The 14,552-nt window shown below is 33.6% G+C and overlaps 1 long non-coding RNA gene across 1 annotated transcript in view; it reads right to left on the minus strand.

The window, feature by feature from the left end:
- LOC309627410 overlaps positions 1-8,333 on the minus strand; it is a 38,785-nt gene extending 30,452 nt beyond the window's left edge. Inside the window, exon 1 of the long non-coding RNA XR_014243733.1 lies at positions 1-8,333. This exon is cut by the window's left edge and continues 23,583 nt beyond it. This is a non-coding gene — a long non-coding RNA (uncharacterized lncRNA).
- Positions 8,334-14,552: the final 6,219 nt, after the last annotated feature.

Consider the following 14,552-nt stretch of genomic DNA (forward strand, 5'->3'; position numbering starts at 1 on the left):
ACATAATTAAAAGTTTATATATATTTTAATAAAATATATAATACATCATATATGTATACATGTTTGTATATATATATAAAACAAAACTAAAACAAAGTTTAATAATTTGATCCAATTGGAAATCCAAAATTTATATATAAAATCTATATACTAAAGAATTTGTGTAACAAAAGGTAAAGACGACAGAGATTAGACTTTGTGCCTATACAACATAGGTTCTCAATTAACTTTAACATTAGCTAAAATGCATCAGTTGACAAAACTTCATAGATTTAATTTACACCGGGGCTCATATAATTATACCTGGGGATTCTACTGAATTTAGACACAGTGCCTCCTATAATCTTAAAAAAGTTAATTAAATACAAACAGAGGAAAAACTGACATGCCTCACTGTAGACTTGCCTAAATTTCTCATAGTTCTAGTACCCATGGAATCCTAAAGTATTCCATATTGAGCATATTGAGCTGTAACACAATGAATAATAAATTAAAATTAAAGTGCTTGACAGTTACAAATTGACTTGATAAATGGAACCCCAAGAACCACCCAGCTAATATGGTCCAAACTAAATTAAAATAGAGCTTTTAAAGATTAAAACTTATTATATGAAACCTAATCAACAAAGGGGTGATTATCTCCATGGCTCTTCTATTTGACAGCCCAATTTTGCCTATTCTTAAATCTGGGAAAAATAAAGCAAACTTTACGATGGATTACTACAACTGCGTTCCCATCCATAAAGGCCTGTGTTCCCATCCATCAAGACCTGCATACCTAATATATAGTATTATTAAAATTACTGATTCCATTCAATCAATAACCAGTACATTATTTGCTGATATAGATTTGGTTAACACGTTCTATTCAGTGCCTATTTCAACAGCCTCTCAACTGCAGTTTGCTTTTGCCTCTGAAGCGACATTATACACCTTTTCCAGACTACCCATGGAATACCTCAGGGGCTTTGCCATCACACACAATCTTTGCAGACAATATTTTCACTACATCCACCTTTCTCCAAGAACACAGGTATGACGTTACATTGATAACATCCTCTTCCAAAGAGATTAATTTGACACACCTATTAATAACACGTGAGTCCAACATCTTTTAGTCCTTTTTGGTTGCCAACATACTCCTCATTTACAAATTTTACTTACAAATTAAAATCAGCAAGCACTGATGATAGTGCCATCAGAAACTCTTTCACTGTAGACACTTTGGCAACTTCTTCCCCTGCCTACTAGGGTCCCTGGATAACCTATGGCCATTAGTTGCCCCAGGGCTTCTACTGTAAGAAATTGCTCCTCTTGGCTTTGGGCTATAAACCATTAAAGCAACAAATGACTGGCTACCTAGTGGACTCACCTGGAAATAGAGGCTCTCACAGACCATTAGCCTGTGACCCTCCATACCCAGATGCTTCTTTACCTTGGATCATGAAAACAGCACTTCACAACCTCAGCACTGCTACTGAGGCCTCCTTAAGACAGGATGGAGTCAAACCTGGGCTCTCCGGTATATTCCACATTCAGGAGAGAATGCCTTCCCCCATACTCAGTACATTACCAGATTCCCCAGGTCATCCTTCCTCCAGACCCCTTGGCTACCTGGTGACTGCTTAGAATTAACTGAGAGAACAGCAATGGGAGTTAGTGGAATAACCATCACACGTGATGAAGCTTTGTGGAATATTGCTGCTTTTGATCCCTTAGCTAGAATGTCTTTGATAAAGGATGGGTGGGACCCAAGAAACAATATACTTGGCCAAACTTCAGTCAATCATCTTAGTGCCATATGCCTTGGCCAACAAAGACCCCATCTTAACATTTATTATAAACTACTGAATCACTGCCTAAAAACTGCTTCTTTCAGGGTGAAAAAAAAAAAAAAAACCGCTGGGAGACTCTTCCACCCCAGTTACCCAAAATATAAATCAAAATCACACATGTTTCTACAAATACTAAGGTTGCAAAACAAGGCCTTGCCAGGACACTCCTTATTCTCTTCAGAATTACAGACATTACTGGTAGCAACCAAAATGTACATTTTCTCTTTTCAAAATACTAATGCTGGACTATTTTTTTTAATTGAATTATAGTTTATTTACAATGTGTTAATTTCAGGTGCACAGCAAACTGATTCAGTTATATATATATGTATGTATGTGTGTATATATATATATATATATATATATATATATATATATATATATATGCTTTTTAGAATCTTTTCCATTGTAAGTTATTACAAGATATGGAGTATAGTTCCCGGTGCTACACAGTAGGTTCTTGTTGTTTATCTATTTTATATATAGTAGTATGTATCTGTTAATCCCCAACTCCTAATTTGTCCCTCCTCCCTCTTTCCCCTTTGGTAACCATGAATACACTCACAGACATTGGACTCTTGAAAGAAATATTCGGTAGAACTTTCATGTGCTTGATAGTTCCCATATAACTAGTTTAATTGGGAGACATATTATTCTCCTTGAACAACTCCTTTTCAAATTCCAATATAGCAAATAACCCCCTAGAGTTCTCTATCTTTCCCAGGTCTTAACCTAATTTTATACATTTTAGCTCTTCCCCCCCAGATCCTGGGCACATAATCTCCTGGGGCTTATTAACTATAGATCTCATTGCAGGCTGGTCAGCTGCTCATTTGATACGGGATCCATTGGAACCTAGATTTCTACCAAAACAAAAACAAAACCATGTCAAGTACATCTGCACACCATTCTGTTGACTGTTGGTCTTATTACTACTGGTCTGGGTGCTTCCATTGGCTTACAATCCAGAAACCCACATCAATTCAAGTGGATACTCACCTGGAAAGGATACTCCAGCGCCACATACCAGATGACATTACGTAACCCAGGAGCTCACCACTGTAGATGACATTGCATCAGATGACTTCACTCCCTGTACCAGGGACAATTTCACTCGGACACTGAGGTCTCTGCCCAAGCAATGTCCACAGACTGCCTTAAAGTCATAGGACATTTTTGCTTTTGTTCCTTTGATATTAGGGATTTTATTATGTTTCTAAGTTCACTGTCTGCTTAGGCTGTGATCTTGGTATATTCTTTGCTTTCAGCTAAAACTTTCATCCTTACACTACAAGGCCTCAAGGGAAATCTGGTAGAGGTTACTAAAATTAATGGAGATTATTGCTTTCCCCACGAGGCACCTGCTTCCTATTAGTCAACCCCTTCACTCCCTGAGGAGAGGACCACCCACTTCCTGATGCCTTTTCCTACTATCCTTTTCCGGCTTTCCACAACTCTCTCTTGCCTTGCACCTCCAATCATGACCACTACAACCAGTTTTTCCCTTTGGTTAAACACAACACCACATTCTCTCAGGTACATTATGCTATGAATAATTATAACTTCAGGTTCTATTGTGGCCCAAATTCACAGGCACAGCACCTTTTATATTTTTCCTTGCCAACTCCCCAGCACGGTTACCCTAATGAAGCCATACCCCATTGTGCAGTTGCTACGCTGGGGAGTTCCATAGTTCTTTATCCACCAGACACCTCCCTGTTTCCATCAATCAAAGGATGCCAGGTAAGAATCCTAAAGGATGCTATTTATTCCTATCTTAATAGAACTTGCCAGAGTCACAGTAGCCACTAGTATTGACACCAGTAAAGCAGGCTTTGTCAACAAAATCAAATCATAACTGTCAACTAACACTTTTCAGTGGCCCTTTACATCACATTCAAAAAGTGCATGAAATATTGTTCCGTATGCAACAAGCCTATAAGTCTCTAGCTCAAATAGTAAAAGATGACATACTAGCTCTTGACTACTTACTAGCCAGGAAAAAATGATTTGTCCCATACATCCTGCTGTATGTTCATTATTAGCTCTGAATAGGTACAGGCAAAATTATGAGAAATAGGCCAAAAGGTAAAGAACCTTTATAACATAACCAAAGTTTTCTATCAGATTTCCTTAAAATCAGAGATACTTGACAAATTCTCTTGATGATCGCGCAAAGTGGTATGCCTGGTTGTGAATTAGGTTTCAAACCTTCCTCATATGCCCAACAGGACTCTTCCTAGCTGTTACTTTTGTCAGAGTTGGCCCACTTTTTCAAGTTGTCCCACTCACCTTTAACATCTCCACCACCAAGGTGACAAGTGTTATCCATCCCAATTAGTATTGTTTACGATGTTGACACATCACATCAAATTTTACAAATTTACAATTTGTAAATTTACATTGTAAATTTTTTAAATTTGATGTTTTCCTGATGCCTCGACATCCCCACAAAGAGGCTGTGAGCACCCTGCCTAGGTGATCAGGTGCACCAGTGTGATATGTCTGGTCCCTGCCACCAGCTCCCCTTCTTACCCTCCCCTGACTGTGACATAGTGATATTTAAATGTACCAATGAAGTCCCCTCATGCCTTTTACTGTGCATTCCACCTTGACCCCGAATAAAGGCACTTTCCCTTAGGTCATTATTCTCTCTCAGCCCCCCACCTGCTTGGTTGAGCCCGCTTCCTTGGAACTCCTCCTATATGACATTTAGACAGCAGAAAAACAAGAGCAAGATAGAAGCTTTAAATCCAAACACAGCAACACATTTATATTAAAAGTAAGTAATCTAATAACTCCCATTGAAAACAGAGATTGTCACAATAGAAAAAAATACAAATCATATACTGTCTACAGAAACCCACTTTAAACAAAAGGAAAAAAAAGATAAAAAAACAGGTGAAAAATTATATACCATAAAATGTTTCATCAAAAGAAATCTTGAGTGACTATGTGCATATTAGACAAGTAGATTGAGGAAAAAGAAACATTACCAGGAATAAGGATGGACACTTACCCATAAATTCTATCAGATATTTAAGAAATAAACAATATTCATGTCCCACCAGCTCTTTGGAAAATTAAGAGGTAATACTTTTCAAATTGTTTTATGAAAACAACACTACAATTATATGAAAGATTACTATGATATTAAAAAGAAATGAATTCTCCAACAAACTGAATTAAGTTGAAAGCAAATTCTTCCCCACTGATGCCTCCAGATCAGAAAACATCCGGCTGACAACCTGAGTTCACCCTAACCCTGATCAAAAGACTCATGCCCCACTCTTGACCAACAGAAAGTATAACATAATAAAAGTATACTGATTTAACCTGCCAAGTTCTTGGTAATTTGTAACACAGGAGTAGAAAACTAATAAAATCATATTAAATGGTGAAAGAACAACCATATCCCCCCAAAGACTCATGACACAACAAGAATGTGCAGGTCCTAAACATTACAAATGGCCAAAAAATAGATAAAACCATACGTCTAGAAGGGAATAAAACAGAACAGTGTTTATTTACTTATATACAACATGATTATATGTATACAGAATCCTAGGTACTAATCAGGTTTTATTATTTAATTTCTATTGATATCTGAGTTATCCTGTGGGCAATAGGAATTTCTTAGTTTCATTTTGAATAAACTAAACATGTATACTAAGTAATGCAGACTTAAATGGGGAATACATAATTAACAAAAAAGTTCACTATTGGATACCATACATGTTCTAAATTGAAAATATTTATGATTTTATTAACTTACGTAACTTTTACATGTTGGCGTTAGATCATTTCAAAAACAAAGAGATATCCAAAGAACATCTATTTGAGAAATCAAGTTATACCATTCATTTTTGCATTTAAGAGTATTGAACAAATCAAGTAAAATAATATAGAGTTTAAGAAAGCATATACCTTTTGAGGATCTTTACAAGTTATGGAATTTGAATTTAACTGTGTTAAGACATTTTCAAGTTTTGGATGAAGTTTACAGTTGAACCAAATGATTTATCCATTTTGAAAAGTGATTGTAAATCTCCAACTGAGAAACCCACGAAACCTTACTAGAAAATATCTAACTTTTCTGCTGGAGAGATGACTAGAAATATAAGGAAGCAATTTTAGTTGCAATATCTTCCTATTTTGAATTCTTTTTTTAACTCTGACTCTCACCTTTTCTTTTGTAATTTCTTTATTTTTTTTAATAATTTAATTTTTATTTTTTATTGGAGTATAGTTGACTTACAATGTTGTGTTAGTTTCAGATGTATAGCAAAGTGATTCAGTTATACATATACATATATCCATTCTTCTTCAGATTCTTTTCCCACATAGGTTATTACAGAATATTGAGTAGAGTTCCACTTCTTTTTAGAAAACTGTTTAGAGTAAAGATCATTCTAATCTTGATTTCCTTTGACATTTGTGAACATGCTAATTTTCATTTGGGAGATTTTCTCCGGATCTTATTTTACTCAGCTTTGTCACTAAGCATAATGATAGAATTGTTAACAAACGAAAATAATAATAATGATAATAATAATCTTAGATAATTTAAGTTTGGTGTTCTTTCTTTCCATGCCTTTCATATGCTAAAAAGTATCCAAAAGGACTGATAGCAAGGGTCAAAGAGCTATGAAATCAAGTAAATTAACAACTAGTTACTAAATAATCAAGGGCAAATGGTGTTATTGCTAAAATGCTACAAATTGTAGTATTATATTAACCTTGTAAAATTAAGCTTCACATTTTATTTTTAATGTTCTATCATACATTTTTTATTGTTAGTGTTCTATACATTCTGACATATATTTCAGTATATAGCCATAAAAAATAAATATTTCTTTCTTTCTGTAACACTTATTACATGTTCCACCCTTCCCCCCCACACACAAAATTGACAGTGTAGGATATAAATAAGAAGAATAATTTAGGTTTTCTAAAAACATTACTTTTTAACAGACTTCAATAAGTCGTATATAAATAAGAAGAAACATTTAGGTTTTCTAAAAACTTTACTTTTTAACAGACTTCAATCAAGATGTCTTTTGTAATGTCTTTGTGCTTTGTATCCAAAATGCACACTAAAACGAGATTCATTTTTCATAATATCATTGTCATTTCAGAGCATAAAAATGCAGAATTAGCATCAGCATTAGTTCCACAATGTACTGTCTTCAGATTAAAAGTCAGCAAATTATTGTAAACAACATGATTTAATTCATTGGCAGTGATATTTTTGGCAGTTCAGTCACTGTTAGAGTTATGCTAGAATTATTATTATTTTTTATCAGCAGTCATGATGTAAGTGATGAGAGAAACAACTATGAAATTATAATCTGCATAATAGACAATTCTGAAGCAGTTATTTTTCTTGTTTGCACGTGCTTTTAAGAATATGAAAATAAATTAACTTCCAGCCATTCTTCGTATGTTTTCCTGTACTAACTATGAATACCAAATGCTCATTTGTGATAGCAATAGAACTCAAGAACAAACATAATCCAGAGATTTATATATGCAAAATTGGTGGCATAATAAAATATTGTTTTTGTAAAAGAGCTCAACTGCCATTTGAGTAAACTTTCTGGATATTTAACAATCTGGCCAATGACATATTTTCTTAGTATTAAAGGTTTGGGTTTTGGTAGATAAATCGACTATTCTCTATAGTTACCCACTGAAATTTACAGGTTATGGGTTTTCAAAAACTCTCTAATTTTGGTTTGTCAAAGTAGAATTCTATTAAAATTATATAATCCATATGGTAGGTAAACTGATGAAGTTATCAAAAATATTAAAATAAAAAAGATATCCAATAAGAACAATAAAGTACTCTTATAGAAACTGAACCATATTTGATATTTACAAATTTAATTTGTATATTAAGGGAACTATATAAAAAAATAAATGAAAAATTTTAAATGAAATGTCTTATATTTGAAATAATATGGAACAATGAATTCTAAACATTTACGCCTGTGATCATTTCACATTTAAACAATCCAGTTTTAATGTTTATAGGTATAATATATTTAATGATGTTAATCAAAATATATTTATTTACACTTGGCATTCTCTTTTGGTAGATATAATCTGCATTGAAAATTCACTTGAAAATAAAAGCATCAAAAATGGTACATTTACTGAATCCACACAATGGAAAAAAAATAAGAATTCTTCCATACAGTTACTTCAAATCTAAGTGATGACACAAGGGAATAATTAAAACATTATAAAACAGAATTTGATGTATAATTTATTATGCAGGTAAGTTTTTCCAGAAAGATAGAAATATGGAGGCTGAAATATTGTCAAAATCATGACACCACTAATTGTCCTTCCTCCCTTCAGCAGAGAACATGACTGGGTGTTTCTCAGAACTCAGCATTTGTCAACATTCACTTAAAAGGAAGTCCACATACTTCTGGAAAGATAATGTAAATTTTGACAAAAATGCAGTATTAAGTCAATAATTAAACTCTGCCAATGCAGTAGCTAAGCTACTGTATATTCTGTCATATGCAGTCTCTTCTGCTCTTCTGATCTCCTCTTTTCAATAAGACCTTGTAAACTTGGACGTTTTATGTCACCTTACTGCGCCTGCATGCGGGTGTGTGTGTTTGTGTTCAGTTTCACCCAATGCATATTTCATCCGAAATGCTGTAATCACAGAATGTGAAAAGTTCAGAAGAATAGAAGGAACTACTTCATCTCTTTTTCCTAAGAGATGAACTACTTTGTGACATCTTGCTGTATAAAAATCAACAAGATCTGAGCAATAGAACAGCTTTCATATACTGATGTTCGCAGTATGACAAGAAAGTTATAAGTAATCTCTAGTTTAATCCCTACAAATTTTTGAATTAAGCATCATTATATTCATTTTATATTGGAGAAACTGAGGCTATGAGACATTAGAGATAAGCAGAACATCACATACTGCTTATACAGAGAAAATAGATTTAAATGATGGTCAACTAGCTTTCTAGCTGATCCCTTCTTGAAAAAAGGAACTGGATCGTCACACCTAATTCTTCTGTCATTAAGCTCACTCTACTACAAAAGATTTATATCTACATTTTGCATAATTTTTACATTATGCCAAAGGACTTATTAATTAAATTACGGTGAATCAGCGAACATACTGTCAAGTGTTTAACCAAATAAACAAGAATGAGCAAAATAACGTTTCAAAAAATTGTAACAGTGTATAAATTCACCAAAACATAGTAAAGTATAAATTACTATTAAACATAGTGCTTTTTAAAGAAATAAATGCCATAAGCATGCAACTTTCTAGATACACCATTACAAACAGCAATGTTACTATTGTCACTCTTCAGATTGGGTTTTTTTGTTGTGGTTACCATAAGTTGAAAATGATAATGGGTTTTCTGTGTCAGAATAGAAACAGAATATCAAACACTTATAAGACAGCTTATATTTAAGCTAGTATAGCACACAAATGAAACTCCTTTCATTCTGTGTGTTCAATATATTTGTATTTCACCTAATTACTATAGTCTTTAGGTATTTCATCATTTTACAGAGGGAAGATAAGGCAAAGGAGGAATGTAAGTAGAAAAGAAGAAAAAGATTATTTTAAATGTATTTCATTATATTTTTATCATTTAAGTACACACTTTCTCTAAGGCACAGTAATATACTACCGAAAGGGTGTGTCTGTGTGTGTAAGAATCTGTGTATGAGTGTGAACATGTGTTTCTATGTATATTGTCTCTTCAGTGGGAGTGAACATATGTATCACACACACCCACCCCATATTGTGATTAACATGATGTGAATACCCACCAAATATATGCATGTCCCATAGTCTTCTCTCTATAGGAAATACAACACTGACAATTGACATGAATATCCAGGATATGAATGACAAAAATCCAACAGTCTAAAATATGTGGACTCAAGAGTCCAAAAGAAGAGAACAGAGAAAATAGGTCAGAGCAAATATTTTAAGGGATAAAGGAATTCATCCTTGTTAGGTGAGTAAATAGTTTATTCTTTTTATAGTTTATTAGTATTCTATTGTATAGATATGAAATGTGTATATTCTTTTATGTATTAAAGGACATTTATGTTATTTCCAGTTTTTGATTAACACAAACAGCTATAAAATATTTGGGTACAAAATTTCTAAGGACATGCTTTCATTTCTCTTGGGAAAATACACAGGATTGAAAAGGCTGGGTAATATTTAAGAGTATGTTTTACCTCTTATTAATTTAGCAGTGTCTTCAGAGCACTTTCTGAATTTTGATCAAGTCAAAAGTATCAACGTTTTCTTTACGGGTCATGCTTTTGGTGTTGCACCTAAGGCGTCTTTGCCTAACACAAGGTCACAAAGAACTTTCCCGATATTTTCTTCTAGAAGCCTTACAATTTTAGGTTTTATATTTAGGTCTATGATTCATTTTGAATTAATTTTTGCATATGGTGCAAGGTATGGATCCTTTGCATATGGATATCAAGTTGTCATAGCCCCATTTTTGTTAAAGTTTATGTTTTCTCCTTTCAATTGTCTTGACAACTTTGTCAAAAATTGAATTACATATATGTTCAGGGCTATTTCTGGGTTCTCTATTTGTTTCCACTGATTGGTCTGTTTTCATGCCAATACCACACTCTCTTGAATACTGTAGCTTTATAGTAAGTCTTAAAGTCAGGTTTTATGATGAAGAATGCCTGGAATTACCAGAGGGACACAGCTATTGAAAAGTGTAAATCATTTCCAAAGGTTTATTATATTTCATGACAAATAACAGGACATCAATCAAAATAAATGTCAGTGTCCAGAATTAAACACAATTAAAAATACATAAAAGCACATAGGATATACACTGAAAAACAGAATATAACGAGATTTCTAGAAAACACATTTTTAGAACATGTCATCAAGTTAGGCTCTGAAAGAAGATCACATCACTTTCAAGTTATTCCATGAAAGGTGACAATGATTTTCTGACTCATACTATTTCTGAAAAAATTGACATAATCCAAAGAAACTTATGCTGGTGGATGTCAATGAAGTTTTAATAGTAGTACATTCTTCAAGAACCCTTGACAAAAATAATGCTTACTGTCCTGCTTCTTTTAATTTAGCTCTGTGACTATAACTGCTATGAATAAAAATTTAGATGAATTCAAGCTGCATTATATCAAATTAATGTAATTAACTAATACATTTTGAACCAATATTAGTGGATTACTGTATCTTTGTGACTTAATTTTTCTATCACATCATCATGTCTGTAATTATTCTTGAAGAATTAAACAAAGATTTTTTAATGAAGTACTGATACATGCTTAGCATGGATGAAGCTTGAAAACATGCTAAGTGAAAGAAGCCAGTCACAAAGGAATACATATTGTATGATTTCACTTATACATAATTTTTTAAATAGGCAAATCTATAGAGCTAGAAGGTATACTGATAGTTATCTAGGAGTTGGGAGGTTATCAGAATTTATGGCTAACAGATAGAGGGTTTCTTTTTGGGGTGATAAAAATGTTCTACTATTGACTGCAGTAACTGCTGCACAAAAGTCCACTAAATTGTACACTTTGTGCATAAATTGGATGGTATGTGAATTATATCTCAATAAAGCTATTATATATCTCAATGAAGCTATTATAAAGTATTTTCTTTATACTTAATTCAAAAAAAATATATTTTGAGTCCTTATATGTGGCAGGCAATCTGATATGTTCCAGGAATACACTGATAAATAAGGACATTATGTGATAACACAAAATCAAATGGAAAGGTCAGAGACTACTTGAAAATCTGTCTACTAAACTCAACTTCTACTTCTCTTCCAACATTTTATTTTATTTATTTATTTATTTATTATTTTTTTGGCTGCATTGGGTCTTCGTTGCTGTGCGCAGGCTTTCTCCAGCTGTGGTGAGCGGGGTCTACTCTTCGTTGCAGTGTGCAGGCTTCTCATTGTGGTGGCTTCTCTTGTTGTGGAACACAAGCTCTAGGAGCACGGGCTTCAGTAGTTGCAGCATGCAGGCTCAGTAGTTGTGGCTCATGGGCACTAGAGCACAGGCTCAGTATTTGTGGTGCACGGGCTTAGTTGCTCCACAGCATGTGGGATCTTCCTGGACCAGGGCTCGAACCTGTGTCCCCTGCATTGGCAGGTGGATTCTTAACCACTGCACCACCAGGGAAGTCCATTTTCCAACATTTTAAATCTCACATGTGCGTCTCCCAAGTTAGAAATTAAAACAGTAATCTACTGTCAGAAATTCTCAGAGAGGAAATTCCATTCTTTCAGGCATGAAACAATGAGAAGATGATACAAAGGAGGACATGGGTGAAATTGGCACTACACCGATTAATTTTCCTCAAAAGATAACCTTCTATGTATATTTAAGTTTCAAGTAAAAATAATTGAAACTGAAGCATGATTTTGTCTAACTAAGGTAATTATTCCTTCTGTAAATGAAGTGTTACCTGCTATCTCCCAAAAAAGTAAACAAAAGTTCTTATTTATCACTATATCCAGCTCTGAATTATGCCCATCTTTCTTCTAGATGGGATATATATATATATATATATATATATATATCCAATATATATAAATATATAAAGAAGAACACATAGTTTATAAATTAAGTTCCTCATTTCTGAAACTGTATGGTTATGTGGCTGTATTTGGTATTTATGACTTCCTTCTTTTACTAACCATTTCATGTTGTATTTGACTTCAGACATTAATTCTGATGCCTTTTTTTTCCCCCAACCTGACTGAGTAACTGAAACATTTATTCTGAAGACTGTGAGCCATTTGTGGTCCTGTAGGTATTGTGGTCTTTAAAATCATCCCTGAACATGTAAAAATTAAGACATGCTATAAATTGTTCTGAGTGTCAGTTGTTCTCTAGTTTAGGTCCATTGGATACAAGAAACAATGTTTCCCCTGGACCATTAGGACAACTACTCCAGAAAATGCAATAATGTCCTTCTTTGTTGTTTCAAAGACATGAAGAGCAAAAATGACTCAACAATACTCTTAGTTTTTGTTAAGATGATATTACTTTTGGGGCACTTAGGAAAATTACGCCCTCTGAACCAGCAATATAAATTTGGGTGATAGGAAACAAAAATTTTGCAAATGGACTATAATGGGTAAGTGAGCTGAGCTACATCCACTTTTACTTTTTGGTTGGGTAGTGAGTTGAATAGTGTCCCACTCCCACCAAGGATACATGCCCAAGTCCTTAACCTTCAGAACCTATGAATGTTACTTTATTTGGAAAAAAGTCTTTGCAGATATCATTAATTTAACGATCTAGAAATGAGGTCATCCTAAATTATGCAGATAGGCCCTAAATCCAATGACAAATGTCCTTACAGAAGATCCAGATGAAAGGAACATGAAGACAAAGAGGCAATATGAACATGAAGGGAGAGACAGGAGTGATGCAGCAAAGAAAGTCTAGAAATGTCAGAAAGCACCAGAAGCTGGAGGAGACAAAGAAAGATTCTTCCCAGAATTTTCCAGAGGGAGTGCATCCTGCTGACACCTTGAATTTTAACTTTTACCATCAAGAACTGTGAGAGAATAAACTTCTGTTGTATAAGCCACCCAGTTAGTGGTAATTTGTTACAGCATCCCTAGAAAATTAATACAGTTCTTATTTATATGTACTTTGTCTTTAGAAGAATACTTTAGTAGTTAAGAAAACATACAGCATTTTGTATAACAGTACAAGTTTTTTGTCACAAACTTGGTGTCCTAAAAGAACTATTCCATCATAATATCAGGACTTTTGCTTGTAAGTCATGAGTTATTTGCTAAAGCCAGTGAATTTTATGAATATGAGCCTATTCTCCTTTTTATAAAATATTAAATAAGAAGTGAAAGTGCACACTTACGGGGTTCTTAAACTACATGTTGAGTTGTATAATATGAGTTGAAAATAGAATATAATGAGTTAAAAATATAAACTATAAAGCCTAATGAGACCACTAAAATAAGATAAGATTTATAGTAAATAAAGCAACAAAGGGTATGAAATAGAAAATAAAAATTACCCAATTTATTCAGAAGAAGGTAGAAAAAAAGGAAAACTCAAAGAACAGGATAAATAGAAAGCAAATAACAAGATATAAACTTATCAATTACAATATTCACTTTAAATGTTTATGATCTAAACACCTAAATTAAATAAAATAGATTACCAGGTTGGATAAAAACAAAACAAAACAACAAAGGATTGTCTATATGTTGCCTACATAAAACCCACTTTAAATTTTTAAATTAATTTTGTTTTTTTGGTCACACCACGTGGCATGCAGGATCCCAGTTCCCCGACCAGGGATTGAACCCGTGCCCCTTGCAGTGGAAGTACAGAGTCTCAACCACTGGACTGCCAGGGAAGTCCTAAACCTACTCTAAATATAAAGACAAAATAGATTAAAATTTAAAAATGGAAATAATATGACATCCTTCCATTAATCCAAAGAAAAATGGAATGGCATTATTGATATCAGAAAAGATTTAAGAGCAAAAATAATACTGGGGAGGGAGACCTTCAAGATGGCGGAAGAGTAAGACATGGAGATCACTTTCCTCCCTGCAAATATATCAGAAATACATCTACATGTGGAACAATTCCTACAGAACACTTACTGAACACTGGCAGAAGACCTCAGACTACCAAAAGGCAAGA

The sequence above is a fragment of the Balaenoptera borealis genome (genome assembly GCF_965194805.1).
Source record: "Balaenoptera borealis genome assembly, chromosome: 4".
In the NCBI taxonomy this organism is placed as follows: Eukaryota; Metazoa; Chordata; class Mammalia; order Artiodactyla; family Balaenopteridae; genus Balaenoptera; species Balaenoptera borealis.